A 21654-nucleotide genomic window follows, 5' to 3' on the forward strand; every position below is an offset into this window, starting at 1 on the left:
CTTTGGATCGTGGATGATGCTTCATGTATTATAGGGCATGTGTTGAAGTGCTTATAAACTATTAGTTCACTTACTCTTCATAACAACCATATAAAGCAGGTATTGATTTTATCCTAATTTCATCATGTGAAAATTGAGGTACACAGAGAGTAAATAACTTGCCTCTGCCAACTAAGAAATGGCAGAGAACGGAGAACCTCGGACTGTCTCCAGGGCTAAGCTTTTAACCTTATTCTCTGTGACCACTGAAATCAACTTATCTTATTTACCTTTGTTTATATTTCTCTAGAGCATCGCTTTGCATTTTACTGTGAGGGTTTCAGGATTTTAAGATTGTTTTTCAAAATTGTTTGGCCAAGTAAATATTTTCATTTGAGGCCAAGTTTGCAGTGGTAGGGTAGTGCATGTTCTTAGTTTTCTGGCATTCTTATATTATTATTTTTATAATCTGCTACAGATATTTTTGTCTCTGTCAGTATATGGCAGCTTATTAATAAGTTCTGTTAGCATTTGTAGAGGCTCAAAGATAAATAAAGACTAACAATTTGTTTAGATCATTAGAAACATATTGGTATTCCTGTGCAGATTATTAGTTTCATTGGTTGCAATAGACAACAACAATAACAATAACAACAACAACAACAGCAACAACAACAACAACAACAAAACTCCTTTTTGGGAGTTTAAATACTATAGGTAAACATTCTGAGATCGCCAGTGTCACTACCTTAGAACAAGCCTACATGAAGACAACACTGACTCTAATATTCACTAATGTTTCTGTACAATTTACTCTTGTAAAGTTGTCTTTAACAAATAATTTTACATTTTTAGGAAGAAAGAGAGGGGAAGAGTAAGAAAGAAAGGGAAAGGAAATAGAGCAGATACACCCTTCCATATTTATGAAGCACTGTATACTAGGCTGAAACTATATATTGGCAAAACAGCTCACTCTGGTGTTACAGAGTATCTATATGAGGAATAGCACTGCGGTTATTTGGAAGGAAGCTTCTGAAGCTTCTGATGCTTAGCCAAAATAACCTACACTTTCATTGTGGATACTGCTACAGGAAGTATGGTAATAGAGACTATAAGTTCTGTCATAGGTTTTTAGAAGTTAACAACTGTATTGGAGGTATATATTGGAAAAGAATATCAAAAATGTTAATTAAAAACGATGCAATGTTTTTTATTTTACATTTACATAGAATATCAACAATATATTCAAATATATTTCACTGAATTTTATGATGGCTTGGGAAAGTTTAGGTAAATGTAGAAGCTGGTGTATTGGACCAATTTTGCAATTTTAAATGACTGTGAAGTCTTACTATAGAAATCTTGCAAGCCCATTACATTTAGCCAGTGAAAAATTTCTGTTAGAGTGGAAAGAGAGGAAAGAGCAGAGGATATAAGAATCAAAGATAACAAGCATGGGACAGAAGACTTTATTCCTTCCTATAATTTGTTATTTTTCTAATATGTTAATCACAATATAAGCCAAATATATAACCATATATCCTGGGCACATAAATATAATTTACAGGAGTTACTTTTTTTTAAGTTTGTTTGTTTATTTACTTTTTTTTGAGAGAGAGAAAGCTAGAAAAGGGCTGAAAGAGAGAGAGAGAGAGAGAGAGAGAGAGAGAGAGAATCCCAATCAGGCTCTGTGCTGTCAGTGCAGAGCCTGACATGGGGCTTAATCTCACAAACTGTGAAATCATGACCTGAGTTGAAATGAAGAGACACTCAACAAACTGAGCCACCCAGGTGCCCCTACATTAGTTGCTTTTTATTTAAAAAATAATTTTATCTATTTTTTTGCTCAAAAAGTGGCTTAGTACTCTAGTACTAAATCTTGATGCTTGCTTGTTATCAGGTGAAGAAAGCATGCTTTCTTTCAGATTATTGAGTTGCCAATTGGGGCTGTATTTAAAATAGCTTATCAGACTTATATTAGGATTTAATTACAGTGGGTTGAATGATAAATAATTACACCGTGTCCCATAAATTGTCTCATGAATCTCTATATTGACAACTTTGACATAATATGTGCAGAGCTCAAACTACTCTAAGACAATGGTAATTTATAACTAATAGTATCTTTTAAAAAATAAAACAAAAAGATTTTCTTCACAATCATTAGGATTTTCTGGGCTAAGAAATAAAATATTAAATATAGAAAGAGAAACTCCATGTAATATAATCAAGTATAGAATAGGATGTATTATGCAATGACCTCACCATTGACCTACCTGAAGTAGGTGTGAGTTACAGAAAAGGCCAAATTTCCTCTTTTATTAGGAGGACAGCAAAGAACAGTCTTAAGTGGACCTTATGAACAAGATTAAATCAAAATATATTTACTTTAATACAATTTAGGTTTTAAATTCTATCAACTTTTACATCAAAGTAAAATTCTTGCTAAACATGATAGAAATTCCTACATTATCAAGTTCTTTTTCCACCAAATTTAATTCCAGAAATCCCAGTTGCTCCCAGTGAAAGCAACATCAATCTCTACAAGATTAGTATTTCTTCTTACACTACTTGAAATAAGTTGAAAGGGCATTAGATTTGGGAATGAAATTGAAAACAACTGCTTTCAGTCTTGTATTAGTTTTATATTGCTGCTATAACAAATAAACACAAACTTAGTGTCTTCAAAATGACACAAAATTATTATATTAGGAACACCTGGATGGCTCAGTTGGTTAAGCATCTGATATTGGCTCAGGTTGTGATCTCATGGTTGTGAGGTCAAGCCCCACATTGGGCTCCATGCTCAGCGTGGAGCCTTTTTGGGTCTCTCTCTCTCTCTCTCTCTCTCTCTCTTTCTCTATCCCTCTCTCTCCCTCTCCCTCTCTCTCTTTCTGACCCTTCCCTTCTTCCACACGTGTGTGCACATTCCACACACACACTCTCTCAAAATAAATGAATAAATATATTTTTTAAAAAAGTATTATTTTACAATTCTAGAAGCCAAACTCTACAATCAGACTTAATGGTCTCAACTCAAGATGTTGCTAGGGTTAATTCCTTCCAGAGTTTCTGAAGGGTGAATCCATTTTCTTTTTTCAGCTTTTAGAGGATTCTTGAAAGTGTGTTTTCTCCTCATCCTATTCTGAGCTCTCACCAGCAAAGATTTAACTTCCACATTTCTACTAACAGTCTGTTTACAATCATCTTTTTTTTCTCCTAGCATTTCACTACCAGATTCTGCTCATTATGTAGTTCCAAAATCACTTCCATACTTTGAAGGTTTTTGTTACAGCACTACTCCATTTCCAGGTGCCAAAAATCTGTATTAGTTTCCTATAGCTACTCTAACAAATTATCACAAACTTAGTGGTTTTTTAATATAAATTTGTTATCTTATAGTTCTGGAAGTCAGAAGAGTAAATCAAGATATCCATATAACTGCAGTCTTCCTGAAGGATTCTAGGGAGCAGCCATTTACTTACGTTTTTCATATGACAATCACCTGTATTCTTTGGACTATGATCTCTTCTTACATCATCCAAACTTCTTGATTCTATCATCACATCTACTGACTGGTTTCCTGGCTTCCTTTTATAAGGATTCCTATGATTACATTGAATCCACCTGGAATATCCAGGATGCTCTCTCCATTTTCAGATCCTTATTTTTATTACATCTGCAAAGTCCCTTCGACCATGTAGAAGTAACATATACAAAAATTTCAGGGATTAGGATGTAAGCATTTTGGGAAGACTATTAGTTGGGCTACGACTAATCTTGTGTGCAAGAAAATTTTCAAAAATCTGGATCAACTAAGATAATGGAATGAAATGGAAGACTTTTTAACTAGGTAAATGATCTGGACATGTTTGATTAGTGGAAAAATATGAAGGAATATTAAAACACACAATATGGGGTTCATATGATGTGGGAGCTGAAAGTGAACAATCTAGGATTTAGAACAGAAGAACTGGGCAAGTGGGTTAACAGGGTGAATAGGGATGGCTAAGCTATTTTTATAAATATATGAATGGAATTGATAAGGCTTTGGCCTTAAGACCAATGATGAAAAAGAATGTCAGCAATGGATAGAACGTAAAATTAAGACAATAACACTACATACACTTGAAAAATATAAGAGTAAGAAATAATATATAAAAAGTATTAAGTACTGAGTGGTATTTAATTAATTATAGTTAAAATTAGTCATTCTACATGTTCTGTAGCAAAGTTTTCATTTCTACATAAATCTTCATGTTTCAAAAGGTAATATCAGAATTACTATAATTATCATATTTACATTTAATGAAATAAAAGTGTTACTACTTCAGATTTGCATTTTGAATTGAAGTCAAACTAGCTTCATATTTTTATAAAAATTGATACTGGAATACATTAAATATAAACCTCTGAGAAAAGAATAATTATATCTAAGTTACTTAAATATCAGAGGCTGAATTTCAAAGATTTTACAGAATTTTTGTAGAGAAAAGCATATTTCAGTCATTTTCTCTTCTCAGATTTATAGCAGAGAAGAGAGTAAAAATTTTGCAAGAGAAATTTCAATGTTTCAAAATATTTTTTAAAATTCCTTAAACATTTAATAATAATACACTTAACGTTTTAATACATTTTATATTGATATGGTTGCACAGTTGTATTATTCATCTGAAGTGTAAATATTCGTAAGAAAATGATTTCTCATAAACTAGTTACAAGAGGGCTCTAAACAAAAATTAACAAAACTTAGCCTCAAAATTAATTTGACAACATTATCAGAAAATTTCCCCAATTGAAGGAATGCTGGAGGTTAGAAGACCAAGTTAAAACAGAAGAAAGAGAAAGCAAAATGTTTTGCCTTTGTATATATTCAGATTTCTTTTAAGAAAAAACGTATTTAGGATTGGTTTACTGCTTGATTTTTGTATATCTCTTTCCACTTAATTTTTACTTTTAGTTTTTGATTTTATTTTTTTAGGTTTTTTTTTTTTCTGGTAGATGCCATAGGGATCAAATTACAGTGTAAGTGTACTACTTAGACTTAATATTATACCACTTCACTCAAAGTATAAGATGCTTGTAATGCTGTAACTCATTTACTTCACATCTTTGTACTCTTATTTCCATTAACATTCTCTTTACATTTACTCTTTCTTTTGCTTGGGATTTATTCCTGTATATCTGAGGTTGAATCAATTCCCTTCATTTTGAAGAAATTCCTTTAACATTTCTTATAGTGTAGGACTGCTCCTGCAGATTCTCTCAGCCTTTATTTTTTCTGAAAATATCTGAATTACAGTCTCATATATTAAGTAGTTTGTTGTTGTTGTTGTATTGAGGATTTGGGGTTGACTTTTCAAAGTCAAAAGCTTTGTCTTTGTCTATTGTCATTTGACCTCCATGCCCCTGTTGAAAATTCATACATTGTTCTTACCACTGTTCTCATTATATAATGTTGCATTTTTATCTAGCTGCTTTCAAGATCTCTTTTTCAGTTATCATGAATTAGTTTGGCTCTTAAATGCCTAAATGTTTTCTTAATTTTTTTTCATGCTGCCTCTCATTAACTAAGCTTTTTGTACATGTAAGTTGATGTTTTTCATCAAAATGGAGAAGTTTCCATTATTATTTCTTCAAATGGTTTCCAGTGAAATTTTACTCTCCTCTCATTTGGGGGTCTAATGAAATATAATTTAAAAAAACTGAGATTGTTTCATAGAAGCATGATGCTTGTTTTTTGTTTTTGCTTTAATTTTTTTAATGTTTATTGTTTTGAGAGAAAGAGGGAGACAGAATATGAGTGGGGTAGGAGCAGAGACAGAGACACACACAGAAAATTAAGCAGACTCCAGGCTCTGAGTTGTCAGAACAGAGCCCAACATGGGGCTCAACTCACGGTTCATGAGTTCATGACCTAAGACGAAGTCAGATGTTTAACCGACTGATCCACCCAGGCACCCCTTATTTTTGTTTTTTCAATCATTTTTCTTCATTCTTCATAACCATTAATATCTGTAAGTCTGTTTTCAAATTCACTGAACATTTTGCTGTCTTCCTTAGTTGTTACAGCCATTTACTAATTTTAGTTTTCATTTCAGCTACTGTAATTTTTATTCTTAAAATTTCCACTTGTCCATAAAAGACTGTGCACAAATATTTATAGTAGCTTAATTCATAATTTCAAATAACAGCAAGAAAATAAAATGCTCCTCAGTGGATGAATGGATAAACAAACTGTGGTACATTCAGGCAAAGAAATATTACTCAGTGAGAAAAAGAAATTAGCTTTCAAGCTGCAAAAATACATAAAGGATCAAAAATGAATACTGTAAAGTGAAAGAAGCCAGTCTGAAATGACTAAATATATATGGTTCCATTTACATGACATTATAGAAAAGGAAAAACTACAAAGGTAATAAAAGATCAGTGGTTGTCAGGGATTTGGAGAGAGTGAGAAACATATGAATAGAAGGAATGCAGGGAATTTTAGGTCAGTGAAACTATTCTATATGAGACTGTAATGGTGGATACATGAAATTATACAGTTGTGAAAATCCACAGAACTGTTTGGCACAAAGAATGGGTCTAATGTAAGCTATAGACCTAAGTTAATAAAAATGTGCAAAATATTGGTTCATCAGTTTTAATAAATGTACCATAATAATCCAAGACATTAAAAATACGGAAAACTGAGATGTGAGAATGGGTATATTGCATCTGTATACAATCTGCTCAATTTTTTCTGTAAACCTAAAACTGCTCTAAAAATAGTCTATTAATAAGAAAATATTTTCATTTTGTCTTTTTTTTAGCATTATCATTTATCTGTTGAGGCTCTAAATATGTTAATTCATCTCAAACATATTTCTTAAAGTCCTTGAGCATATTTATTTTTATTTATTTTTAAAAAGTTTTAAATGTTTATGTATTTTTGAGAAAGATGGAGGACAAGTGGGGGAGGGGCAGAAAGAGAGGGAGACACAGAATCCAAAGCAGCCTCCAGGTACTTTAGCTGTCAGCACAGAGTCCAACACGGGGCTTGAACCCACGAAAACGGAGATCATGATCTGAGCCGAAGTCAGATGCTTAACTGACTGAGCCACCCAGGCACCCTATCCTTGAGAATATTTACAATAGGTAATTTATCTATATTTTTAAATAAATAATAAATTTATTTATTTATTTATTTATTTATTTATTTATTCATTTATTCATTTATTTCAAGTTTTTATATACATTCTAGTCTGTTAACATATAGTGTAATATTGGTTTCAGGAGTAGCATTTAGTGATTCATCACTTACATACAACACCCAGTGTTTGTCACAATAATGTCCTCCATAATACCCATCACCCATTTAGCCCATTTGCCCCCACCCATCACCCCTCCATCAACATCAGGTCTGACTGTGGCCCTGCCCACCAGCTCCAGTTATACACCACAGCACAGGGGAAGTGCCCTGCAGGTCCCCACCACTCCAGGGACTATCCAAAATGACCAAACAGAAGAATTTCCCCTCAGAAGAATCTCCAGGAAATAACAACAGCTAATGAACTGATCAAAAAGGATTTAAATAATATAACAGAGAGTGAATTTAGAATAATAGTCATAAAATTAATCGCTGGGCTTGAAAACAGTATAGAGGACAGCAGAGAATCTCTTGCTACAGAGATCAAGGGACTAAGGAATAGTCAGGAGGAGCTGAAAAACGCTATAAACGAGATGCAAAATAAAATGGAAATAACCACGGCTCGGATTGAAGAGGCAGAAGAGAGAATAGGTGAACTAGAAGATAAAATTATGGAAAAAGAGGAAGCTGAGAAAAAGAGAGATAAAAAAATCCAGGAGTATGAGGGGAAAATTAGAGAACTAAGTGATGCACTAAAAAGAAATAATATACGCATAATTGGTATCCCAGAGGAGGAAGAGAGCAGGAAAGGTGCTGAAGGTGTACTTGAAGAAATAATAGCTGAGAACTTCCCTGAACTGGGGAAGGAAAAAGGCATTAAATCCAAGAGGCACAGAGAACTCCCTTCAGACATAACTTGAATCGATCTTCTGCACGACATATCATAGTGAAACTGGCAAAATACAAGGATAAAGAGAAAATTCTGAAAGCAGCAAGGGATAAACGTGCCCTAACTTATAAAGGGAGACCTATAAGACTCGTGACTGATCTCTCTTCTGAAACTTGGCAGGCCAGAAAGGATTGGCAGGAGATCTTCAATGTATTGAACAGAAAAAATATGCAGCCGAGAATCCTTTATCCAGCAAGTCTGTCATTTAGAATAGAAGGAGAGATAAAGGTCTTCCCAAACAAACAAAAACTGAAGGAATTCGTCACCACTAAACCAGCCCTACAAGAGATCCTAAGGGGGAGCCTGTGAGACAAAGTACCAGAGATATCGCTACAAACATACAGACATCACAATGATTCTAAACCCGTATCTTTCTATAATAACACTGAATGTAAATGGACTAAATGCGCCAACCAAAAGACATAGGGTATCAGAATGGATAAAAAAACAAGACCCATCTATTTGCTGTCTACAAGAGACTCATTTTAGACCTGAGGACACCTTTAGATTGAGGGTGAGGGATGGAGAACTATTTATCATGCTACTGGAAGCCAAAAGAAAGCTGGAGTAGCCATACTTACTTATATCAGACAAACTAGACTTTAAATTAAGGCTGTAACAAGAGATGAAGAAGGGCATTATATAATAATCACAGGGTCTATCCATCAGGAAGAGCTAACAATTATAAATGTCTATGCGCCAAATACGGGAGCCCCCAAATATATAAAACAATTACTCACAAACATAAGCAACCTTATTGATAAGAATGTGGTAATTGCAGGGGACTTTAACACTCCACTTACAGAAATGGATAGATCATCTAGACACACGGTCAATAATTTATCTATATTTTAAATAAATAATAAATTTATTTATTTATTTATTTATTTATTTATTTATTTATTCATTTATTTCAAGTTTTCATATACATTCTAGTCTGTTAACATATAGTGTAATATTGGTTTCAGGAGTAGCATTTAGTGATTCATCACTTACATACAACACCCAGTGTTTGTCACAATAATGTCCTCCATAATACCCATCACCCATTTAGCCCATTTGCCCCCACCCATCACCCCTCCATCAACCCCCAGTTTGTTCTCTATGGTTAAGAGTCTGTTTCTCGTTTTTTTTTTTCTCTCATTTTCTAGATGTGGTAGGAATGCCATAAATCTATCTCTGGATCTTCAAACAAGTAAAAATATGTTGTTTTCTTGGTCTATCCATCTTGTACTCCTTGATATGGAGAGTATACAGGCAAAAAGCTTTATAGAAATTTTACCCAGTATAATTTTTTTTCCACAGTAGAGTCCTTTTTGATTGTCCCTGCCCCTATTCACTCTTATTACCTCAAAAGGTTGTTTCTATATTTTATTCAGAATTTATAATTGTTTCTGTAGAAGGGTAAGTCCAATACAAAATATATCCCTATTATTGGGAGTAGATATTTCTTACTGGTTTTATTTTAGGAATCTAGTCGGTAAGAGCTTTTATTAGTAGTGGTACTAATATTACTTTATTAGCAGTCTTTAAAATTTGGAGTCCTGTGACAAATCAAAGAAAACAGACAAAATATATAAATATATCAATGATTTCATAATTAAAAGTCACAAGCATAATAAAAATGGGCTGTATCAAATCTGCCTCTAAGTAATACATTTAGACCAAGGTGTAATTAGGTTGCAGCAACTTAACTCCCTAGTAAAAATTTTTAAAAATCTAATTTCATCCCACCAAAAAGACAAGAATGCATTGGCACAAATGTTACAACATGAGAGATGATGGTGACAGAGCCATTAGAAGAGATGGGAAAGATCAGCACAATATTGCAGCCACTATCCTTTGTTGTGAGAATTTGTTTCCTATTTTCCTTATATAAGGTTTCAGAATTTGGTCTCTAAAACCCTTAAATGAAAAGTTTGGGAAAAACATAACTGGCTTTAATAGTGACTCTTGTGAGTGAGTCTCAATTTCTTCTGACTTCTTATGAGGATAAAATATTATAATTTAAGTAAAATCCTATGAAACATGTAATTAATCAATAGAAAATGATAACAGTTTTAAGTGTCTAGAGCAGTTTCTAACACCTAGTAGAAATATTTGTTTTTTTCTCTTCCGTTCATCTCTCCAAAATGAATGGCAACTATAAGCAATCCTACAAATGCATTTCTTCTTGTTAGCAATAAAATTGAGAAAATCTTCTCATCACAAGTTTTTCCTTGTTGTTTCCTTACTAACCATCATAATTCTAAAGTGCTGTATTTTAGCTGAAACTATGAAGATTAGGAGGAAAGGAAATAATTTCATCTTATTTACATTACCTTCTTCTTTTTCTGTCTTAAATTTTGGAGAAAATTTCATTATGTCACTTTTATCAGTATTTCATTTTAAATTCCCTTCCCACAAGCCACTCTGCACGTGCTCTTTGACCTACACTTTCAGAGCATCGTCTGAATCTCTAAAGTCAGTCTTTGAAATGGATCTTTGAAGGGATAGAGTGCAATAGAGCAAGGCAGGTAAGGAAAACTAAGAAGATCTCTGTGTTAGTCCTTATCTAGTCTTAAATCATATGGTAAACTTTGACATATAATTTAACCCTAGTTTGACCCTAGTTTGACCACTTTAAAAACTGTCATAAAAATACCTGTCTCACAAGGTTTATTATAAAGAAAAATTATACGTTAGTGAAATTATTGGATCCCTTGTCTTGGGTGTGCAACAAATTACCAAGTATTTTGAGGCATTATCAATTTTGATTACTTTTCTAATCTTAATATTTTAACGTGCTATGAATAATATGGAATTCTATATCAGTATCATGTTACAACTCTAAGATAATTTTAGTTTTTAGGTTGAGTTTAGTCCAACATTATAGATGTGTCAAGAGAAAGGCAATGCCAGAGCATTAAAGTTTGAATTGTTTTAATATCTCTCTGGACAGTTGTTATCAGAACAATTAATTATATATTTCATCTGGCAGGAAACAAACATTATGAAGGAAGAAAAATATTAAAAATCAATTTTTAAATGAAAAAATTTGTCAAGATATTATTTCATGGTCAATACATATTAAAACACTTAAAAATTGTTTAATCTTTATTCATTTATGAGAGACAGAGACAGAGCATGAGCGGGGGAGAGCAGAGAGAGAGGGAGACACAGAATCTGAAGCAGGTTCCAGGCTCTGAGCTGTCAGTACAGAGCCGACACAGAGCTTGAACCCACGAACTGTGAGATCACAACCTGAGCCGAAGTTGGTCACTTAACCCACTGAGCCACCCAGGTGCCCTGTATTAAAACAGGTTTTTATACTATAGAAGTCAAAGGTAATATTCACAAATATTAAAACGTTTGAATTATATTGTGATCCATCTAATTTATTTTGCTTGTTATTATAATTGCCTCAAAAGATTCAATACATACCACTCTAAAAATATGCACAACAAATATGGGGGTTTGAACTTCGTCAGAGCCAACAAATTCAGAAGACAAATACCATGTTTAATTGATTTTATTCTAATATACTATGAGTTCAGTGTGATGTTATGACCTTCAGCTATAGTCTTGTGGCTGTTCCCTATTATCAGTTGGAGGCACTAGATTAAAACATGACCTTTAACAATTACCAAAAGAGATCATCTGTGTTTTCTCTATTCAAAGAGTTATGGGTTCTTTTAACCTTTTGAAGAGAACTTTTATTCATCCAGTGTTATTTAAAAACCCAAATGACTTTTTGAGACCCTTTTAATTCTAAAGAGGGGAGATATTTAAAGAAGGACAAGGTGAGTATTAAAATTAAACATTTGGTAGTCAGTGTATAGACTCTTGCCTGTGATGTATTCAAAAGCCTGTGAACATTCAGTGTTAGTGCAAATTGATGTCAACCTTACTGAGAGAACAGAAGCCCTGTGAGTCTGTTGAGCTTCTGAATATTCCTGAAGCCTCTGGTGAGATGTCTGAATTGAAGTTTGTCAGACAGTGTATAAAAGCAAAATTCTTGAATTTACTTTCTACATCAATATCCAGAGACTTGTATTTAACATTTCCAACTGATTAATAAACAGAATGTGAGAAAAATTTGAGATACTGAGTGGTTGGATTTCATCAGAAATTAACTGGTCAATGGAAAGAATTGCTAACTCCAGAAAGGGGCTAGGCTTTATATTTGGGTAAATTTTTTCTTGACTGCAATTTTAAAGTAGAGAAGGACTGTTATTTGACAGAAATGGCATGAGTTTCCTAAAATAAGATTAACTATGTAAAAAGAATCTTGAAGACCTGGGAGAGAAAATTCTATGAGAAACTGACCCTTAATTTTGCCTATGTGTACCACATAGAAGAATCTGTCTTAGCCATCTTAAATAACATGCAAAATAATATAGTTAAAAAATACATTAAAACAAAGTAAATCAAGTTTTAATCTATGTGGATGAGCCCATGAATACAATATTCTTTGAATACAAAAAAAAAATAGACATAGGGAATTTAAATTAATAACACTAAATAGCATAGGGGCACCTGGGTGGCTCAGTTGGTTGAGTGTCTGACTCTTGGTTTCAGTTCAGGTCATGATTTTGAGGTTCATGAGTTCATCCCCACATTGGGCTCCACGCTGACAGTGCAGAGTTTGCTTGGGTTTCTCTCTCTCCCTCCCTCTCTGCCCCTCCTCTGCTTGTTCTCTCTCTCTCTCTCTCTCTCTCTCTCTCTCTCTCTCTCAAAATAAATAAGTAAACTTAAAAAACACACTACCTAGTATAAAGAATAACTAGTATAAAGATAAGAGGTGTAGGTTTTAAGGAAATTGGAATACATATAATACTGTGTATGCCAAATAACACAGACACCAAATATGAGAAAATTTTTTAGAAATGCATGATTTTAGTAAACATTTCTAAGAATTTGAGAAACCCGGTATGCAAAAACAAGGGAAACAGAAGAATTTGATAGTAAACAATTGTTCTCTTTGATTGCTTTAGAAAGAATCATTATTGAACAGAAGTATTTATTTCTTTAAAAATTCATGGAAGATTCACAGTAAATCAATCAAACTCTTTGCTGCACTCCCCAAATGACTGACTGACTGACTGACTGAATGAATGAATAAATAAGAAAGAAAGAAAGAAAGAAAGAAAGAAAGAAAGAAAGAAAGAAAGCAAGCACTTTTAAGGTGGTATTCTGATCCAAATCCAAGAAAATTTTAAAAATAAAGTAAATTACAATAGATGTCTGTAAAAGGTGCTAACAGAATTCACCAGAGATAGGATAGGTTTTTCAACGAACTTTTTAAAATGTTTGTTTGTTTATTTATGAGAGAAAGGGGGCAGGGAGAGAATTCAAAGCAGGCTCCTTGCTGCCAGCACAGAGCCCAACATGGAGCTTAAACTCACAAACTGTAATATCATGACCTGAACAAATTCAACAGACCAACGCTTAACCGACTGAGCCACCCAGGTGTCCCATCAACAAACTTTTAAGTATTACAATTAGATAGAATGAAAATGTGCCTTATCCCTTACTTCCCTTTGTACCATACACAAAAATAAAGAATAGAAAGACTGAAGTACCCAGCATAAAAGCAAAATCTCTAAAATCTCTAGAGCAAAGTACAGGAGGAAATCTTTTGTACCTTGGGGAAGACACAGATTATTTAGACAGAATACAATATCAACATATAAAAATAATGAATTGAATTACTAAAATTAAAATTACATTCTCTTCAAAAAATACTACTACAAAAATAGAAAGATGAGCCACAGGTAGGAGTAAACATTCTTGATGCACATATCTGCTAATGGATTTATGTTCAGAATATATAAAGAACTTTTATGATTAAATATTAAGAAATTTAAAAATCTAAAAATGAGTAAAAGTCTGAACAGACACTACAAAAAGGAAAACACATTATACATGATAGTCAGTAAACAAGTAAATAAATATTAAACATAAATTGTCACAAGGGAAATGCAAAATAAAGAGCAATGAGATACCAGTTCACATTCATTAGATGGCTAAAACTAAAAATATTGATAGTACCAGATTTGCCTAGATATGAATGCTCGTTTAGAATGCTTGTCATTGCAAGAGTAATTACACAATGACACAATTTTTAAGTAATGACTTAATAATTACACTCCTAGGTATTTATCAAAAGAAATAAAATCATCTGTCCAATATATTCATGCATAATTACAGCCATTATATTTTTAATAGTTGACATGGAAAAAAATGCCAAATACCCATCAACAGTCAAAAGGATACATAAGCTATAGTATGTTCACATGATGGAATCCTGATCAGTAATTTTAGAAAGTATGAACTACTGACTGACACATGTAACTATGTGTCTGAAGTCAAAAAATGTATGCGAAGCAAAATAAGCCAAGACTGTTACCATGGGATTTTCTTTATGTGAATTTCTAGAATTAGATATACTTATCCATTGTAGAAATGAGGTCAGTGGTGTGTAAAACATGGATTTGGAGTCAATAATTTACAACAAAGGAGTAAAGGGAATTTCATATGATGATAGAAAAGTTTTAAACTTGATCAACTTGATAGTTATTCTGCTGTATAAATTTTTCCAAATCCATTGAATTATACACTTAAAATGTGCAAATTTTACTTTAGGTAATTTATGCCTCAATAAAGTCAATAAAAATGGACCAAAATAAATGTTGTTTCCTGAATATTAAGAAATATTCACATTATTACAAAATAGGATGTTACTTACTAGTGCCAGGCAGAATTTATTATCAGAGTATAATTTAGCTACATAGATAGATTATCAGGATATCCACCTATCTGTGACTCCAACAAATTAAAGATGAAAATTCATCTTTAACAGTAAACTCTGTAATGCCATTTGACAAAGATTAGTTTTTCTGGAAAATTCCATGAAAAATAGAATAGAATAGGAATAGAATATTACCTTTTATAAGATGCAAAAATGTTTATCCTAAAAACCAAAACAGTAAAATGACTGTTAAAATCAACTTTAGAAGGATGTCTATAAGGGGTGCCTGGGTAGCTCAGTCAGTTAAGCATCTGACTTTGGTTCAGGTCATGATCTCATGGTTTGTGAGTTCCAGCCCCATGTCAGGCTCTGTGCTGACAGCTCAAAGCCTGAAGCCTACTTCTGATTCTTATTCCCTCTCTCTCTCTCTCTCTCTCTGCTCCTCCCCCATCACACTCTGTCTTTCTCGGTCTCTCAAAAATAAATAAACATTAAAAATTTAAAAAAGAGAAGGATGTCTGTAGTCATAATATCAGTAAACAATATCTCAGATATTCTAGAAAATTCAAGAAGACTGGAAAACAAACTATTCTCAATTAAACATATTAGGAGAGGTCATTTATGCAGATACTATAATCATACAACTAGAAACACACACACACACACACACACACACACACACACACACACACACACAATCTTTGGAGGAACATGAAAGAATCTTGTGTCTCTACGAAGTATCATGAACAAAATCTAGAAACAACCGGCTGAATTCAAATAATAAATTCTGCCCCTGGTAAAGTGGTGGCAGCTGCTGTCTGTGTTCAATTATATTAGCCTAAGCCTTTTCTGGGCTACATGGAAACTGCCACAAATATGTGTAATTCATCCAGAAATCTGAGCCAAATGTACCTTTAGAATTTGGGATGTCCCTCTCTTTTACACTCCTTTCTAGGGTTTTTTTCCCTCATTTCCCAGCTCCTATTATCTTTATCTGTTTGGACTACCATAACAAAATACCACAGAATGGGTAGCTTATAAGCAACAATAATTTACTTTTCATAGTTCTGGAGAATGGGAAGTCTAAGATTATAGTGCCAGCAGATTCAGTGTTTAATGAGGGCTCACTTCTTAGAAGATGCCTTCTCACTGTATCCTCAAATGGAGGAAGGACAGAGAAAGTTCTGTGGGGTCTCTTCTGTAAGAGCATTAATCCCATTCAGGAGAGTTCCATCCTCTTGACCTAAGTACCTCCCAAAGGCCCTTCATCATGAAAAATCATATTGAGCATTAAGATTTGGAGATGGGGGGACACAAATATTCAGACCATAGCATTCCACCCCAAACCCCAAAATTCATGTCCTTCTCACAGGCAAAATACATTCATTTTACCCCACCAGTCCCCAAAGTGTTAACTCATTCCAGCATTAACTCAAAAATTTAAAGTCAGTCTCATCTAAATATCATCTAAATCAAATATGGGTGAGACTCAAGGTACAATTAATTCTGAGGCAAATTATTCTCTAGCTGTGAATTAGTGAAATTAAACAAGTTAGGTGCTTCCAAAATGCACTGGTGGGATAGAATGGGTAAACATTCCCATCCCAAAAGCGAGAAATAGGAAATAAGGGTGTTTCAGGCCCCAAGCAAGTCCAAAATTCAACAGAGAAACAGCATCAAATTTTAAAGCTCAAAATAATCTTCTTTAACTGGATGTTGTGAATTCCAGGCCCACTGAGGCAGGGGTCCTCCCTTCTAGACATGCTGGGGTGTCCTCAAACCCCCTGGCTTTGCTGGGCACAGCTCATGCAACTACTCTCTGTGGCTCCCCAGAGCTGGAATCACAAGCTGGTGGCTTTACCTGCTTGGGTCTCAGGGGCAGCCCAACACTATGGATCCACTGGGCATTGCCCTACTGGTCGCTTGGTCCTTGTTATAGTCTCTGCCTTGGGTCACATGTCTGTAGCTCCAGCATATCCCATCCTTCAAAACCTAGGTGGAGGTAGCCATGCTTTTCTGGCTTTGCTGGGTAGACCCTCCCCCCACAACAGCTTTGAGTAGGGGTCATCTGACCTATTGAATCCAGGCAATGGCCTCCCCTTTTGAAACTGAGGAAGCAGTTCTCATTACCTCTGAATTGCCTTTGAGGAACTTCTCTTAATCTTAAAGAATATTGCATATTCTTAGCCAAATAGCTCTATGGTTCCATCCTGTAAAATATAAATCTGGCAGGGGCACCTGGGTGACTCAGTTGGTTAAGGGTGTGACTCTTGATTTTGGCTCAGGTTATGATCTCATGGTTTGTGAGACTGGGCCCTGGTTGAGCTCTGTGCTGACAGTGTGGAGCCTGCTTGGGATTCTCTCTCTCCCTCTCTCTTTGTCCCTCCCTCACATTCTCTCTCTCTCTCTCTCTCTCTCTCTCTCTCTCTCTCTCTCTGACTAAATAAAAAATAAACATTAAAAAAAAATACAAGTCTGATAACTGTGGAAGGCCAGACCCCGGTGCCAGGCTGAGACCGGGTCGAGCAACGACTCCCTGTTGACTCAGCCAACCCGGTGGTTCCCCCTCCCATTCCCCCACTTGCAAGGGCATACGAAAGCCTTGTCAAGGCTGAGAAAGTTAATTCCTGAAGCCTGTGGTCTGAGGGTGTTGGCAGTAATGTTACCCCCCTTTTTCTACCCCGGGTCAAAGAGAAACAAACATGGGAACTGTGTTTTGCTAGCAATCTATCAACAAGGTCTTGTTGTGACCCGTTTAGAAAGTTCACAAGGTACATAGAACTAAATGTTTTGGTTGGCAGCGATCATGTGAAACCTGTTTATTCTTAGAATGACCTGATCCATAAGATTCTTGCTATAAAAGATTGTGTACAGCAACAATAAAGCCGTCACTTGGGCCATCAGCCCAGGGGACCCTCCTGTTCCCAAACTCTCTTCTCTTCTCTTTTTTTTTCTGACATTCCCCTACCCTCAGGACCCTGATCTCGGTGTTTGTTGCGCCGGTTGCAACAGATAACCTTCTTTCATTCCTGCCTGTCTCCTTCCCCTTTGGTTCATGTTGGCTATTTTCATGCTAACACGACTGATTAAGTTCATGGTTCACACTAAAACTAATCCATCCAGGTTGCTTAACAAAATACTATAGAATAGGTAGCTTATAAACAAGAGAAGTTTATTTCTCACAGTTTTGGAGTATAGGAAATGCAAGATTATGTTGGCAGCAGATTTCATGTTCAGGGAGGGCCCAGAGATTTCTAGCTGTGTTGACACATGGTAGAAAGGGCTAGGGAGATCTTTGGGATCTCTTTTATAAAAGTACTGATTCTATTCATGAGAGGAGCTACTCTCATGACCCAAGCATCTCTGGAATACCCCACTTCCTAATACTACCACACTGAGAATTTGGATTTCAACACATTCAGACCCTTACACCTATAGCTGCCTTAACTTTGCCCTCTAGTACCCAAGAAATGAGACTATAGATTTTCTTCCTAAGTTTTAGCTAAAAGGTATATCCCCCCCTTAGGCTAAAGGACATAAGAGAATGCACCCATCCCACACACGCACGCGTGCGCGCGCGCGCACACACACACACACAGAAATTTATCCAGTGACTTCCCTTTTATCCAAGCTTCAACTTCTTTTCAGTATGTGTCTCTACTAGTTTGTTATTCAGTGCCTTTAGACAGTTTTTGTTTCATTTGGAATTTGTTATCTGCAAAAGGGATAAATTTTCTTTCCCCTGGAAAAGTTTTCATGATATTAACTGGTCATTACCAGTGATATTAATTAAAGATGAAAATTGAATAATCATGCATGATATGCTAAAATAATATTTCTTAAGCATTTTAAGTACAATGATTTATATTCTTTTTTTCTTTTTTTAATTTTTTTTCAACGTTTTTTTATTTATTTTTGGGACAGAGAGAGACAGAGCATGAACGGGGGAGGGGCAGAGAGAGAGGGAGACACAGAATCGGAAACAGGCTCCAGGCTCCGAGCCGTCAGCCCAGAGCCTGACGCGGGGCTCAAACTCACGGACCGCGAGATCGTGACCTGGCTGAAGTCGGACGCTTAACCGACTGCGCCACCCAGGCGCCCCAGTACAATGATTTATATTATACAATTTTATTTCCATACTCATTTGTTGTACTATGCTGTGTTTAACAAAAATAGAAATTGCAAATTTTTAAATAAAGATTTAGTTTTCAAAATAAACTCACGAGGATGATATATATTTTTTAAATGTTTATTTTGAGACAGAGAGAGAAACAGAGAGAAGGGGAGAGAGAGAGAGAACATGCAAGTGGGGAGGGGCAGAGAGAGAGAGAGGGAGAGAATCCCAAGCAGATTCCATGCTGTCAGACAGAGCCCAACGTGGGGCTTGATCCCAGGAGCCCCAAGATCATGAAATCATGACCTGAGCCGAAATCAAGAGTCTGAAACTTAACCAACTGAGCCACTCAGGTGCCCCAAGAATGATGTACGTTTATAAATTAATATACATATATATTTTTGTAGAGAGTGAATCTAACTTTATCAGTAAAGCAGTTTTAAAGTAAATCAATAAGATGAGAACACCACTTATAAAAGTGATGTCGCCACCTGTAGTAATCACATGCCTTGAACTACATAGTTCCTAAAATGTTTTAACTTGTAGAAAAAATATACTTAAATATTTGAACACACATTAGATCCTTATTTAAGATTTAAATTTGTTATGGCATTGGACTGCTCTATAAGAAAAAGTTGAAAATGTTGCCTACTGATAAGACTGAAGTGTCGTTGCAGCAAGATCTCAGCATTCACCTTCTAACTTGTTGAAAAGAAGATTCAGCCAGTGTGAAGTCATAGAACATGTGCTTATATCTCAGTCAAAAGGAAAAACAATCCTGAATTTGAATGTTTTTTCAAATTTCATTAGCTTTGTCCAGGTGACAAAGTTAATCAAATGCTGGACTAAACATTAAATTTGTTTTCAGTGCATTTTTTCCCCTAACTTTTCGTAGTTTGAGATGTCTCCCCTTTGACTTTAATACTATGTAAAATGAGAAGATATGTAGAGATGTACAGGTATAACTTATGACTGTGGTGACCATATAATTTATCAATTAAACTGTGACACTTAAGAGTGAGGGTGTTGCTATCAGTAATTACTCTGGAATGTCAGGAGGAAGCTAGAGCTATAGTTAAAGCAAAGATACATGGACCTGCAACCATGAAGGCTTAAATGTAACTTACATCTGCATTCTCTAATTGAGGTATTATTTTTAATACTATTATTTAAAAGAAATGAACAGGATTTGTTTTTTCTCTGTTATTAATGGATTTTTTTCTCTCAGTCCAATCAGAGAGAAGCCAATATGGGCTCCAAGGACACCCTCTGGGCAAGGATCATTGTTATTATTTTTGTCTAGCTTGCTCACTATTGGTATACTTCAGGTTTTTTTCCCTTCTCACCTGCATTATGGTGTATTTGTAACATGTTCTGAACTTGTCTGCCAGTTTTGACCTCGAGTGCAATATATACTCTTAAACCTCTTAAATACCTCTTTATTTAACACAGAAAAACTAATTACTCACCATGAAGTGCAAGGCACTTTTTTTTCCCTTGTCTTGTTTCTTGTTTTATTCTTGTCTGCCACTTTGCTCATCTTTCTCTCTCTGTCCATGATTTTGCACTCTATTCTCAGTCAAACACACTCCTCCATTGATTCAGGCTAAGTCTCTGTGTACAATTTATTTGCTAGGAATATAACTGCTCTCCTTACTATGTGGTAAACACGTATTCCTGTTTGAAAATGTAGTTCAAACTTTGACTCTTCTATCATGATTTTCTTAACACATCTAAATGTATGATGTGTTTATTTATGGATTAAAAATGTGTTTTTTTTTATAAAACTTACATATAAATATAGTTTTAAAAATGTATATTTATGCATTAGGAACCTGAAAAACATAAGAGATGGGGCATATCTTTCTCATTTTGTATCTCTGTTGTCTCTTTCACTACTTTTTTAATAAGTGCTGATAAATATTTAATGAAATAAGTGACACTGCCATGAAACTTTCTTTTGCTGCTTATTGCCAATTTACCTGTGGCTTCGCATCTCATCTGTTATAAAATTTTCATTTTTAAAGAATTTTGAGGAGTGCTTGGGTGGCTAAGTTGGTTAAGCATCCAACTTCAGCTCAGGTCATGATTTCACAGTTCATGAGTTTGAGCCCCACATTGGGTTCTGTGCTGACAGCTCAGAGCCTAGAGCCTGTTTCAGATTCTATGTCTCCCTCTCTCTCTGCCCCTCCCTGCCTGTGCTCTGGGTTTCTCTGTCTCTCAACAATAAATAAACATTAAAAAATTAAAAACTTTTTAAATTTCCTGACATTTTGGTAAAATTTTAAGGTTAATATATTGGGATTTAAAATTATATATTTTTGTCTTCTAAAAGCTTACAAAAATTTATTTTTTAAATATCTTTTATTCCAAGTCTCTGTACTCACTCTAAGAAATGTGTAAACTGATATTCTTTTTTACCAAAACAGAGGAATATGATTTGACTAAATATAATTATTTCAACCTGAAATAATGCATTACAGAAAACGGTAAATTAAAAAATGTGTGGTTTTAATGTTTGTTAAAGAATAAAAATAAAATTTTACCTAATATGTGGATAACTGATTGGTATAATTAACTGTAATGAAAGTATAAATTATTCTGTGGCATATCTCATTATGGTATTACTTTGAATATACATGTAAAATGGAGAAATTATATATAACAGAATCTACCAAAAAAAAAAGATTTTGTAAGATGAGGTGGAAAATAAATCTAAAGATAAATTAAGCTATTCCCCTTGGAAA

The sequence above is a fragment of the Panthera tigris genome, chromosome A1 (assembly GCF_018350195.1).
Source record: "Panthera tigris isolate Pti1 chromosome A1, P.tigris_Pti1_mat1.1, whole genome shotgun sequence".
Classification (NCBI taxonomy): Eukaryota; Metazoa; Chordata; class Mammalia; order Carnivora; family Felidae; genus Panthera; species Panthera tigris.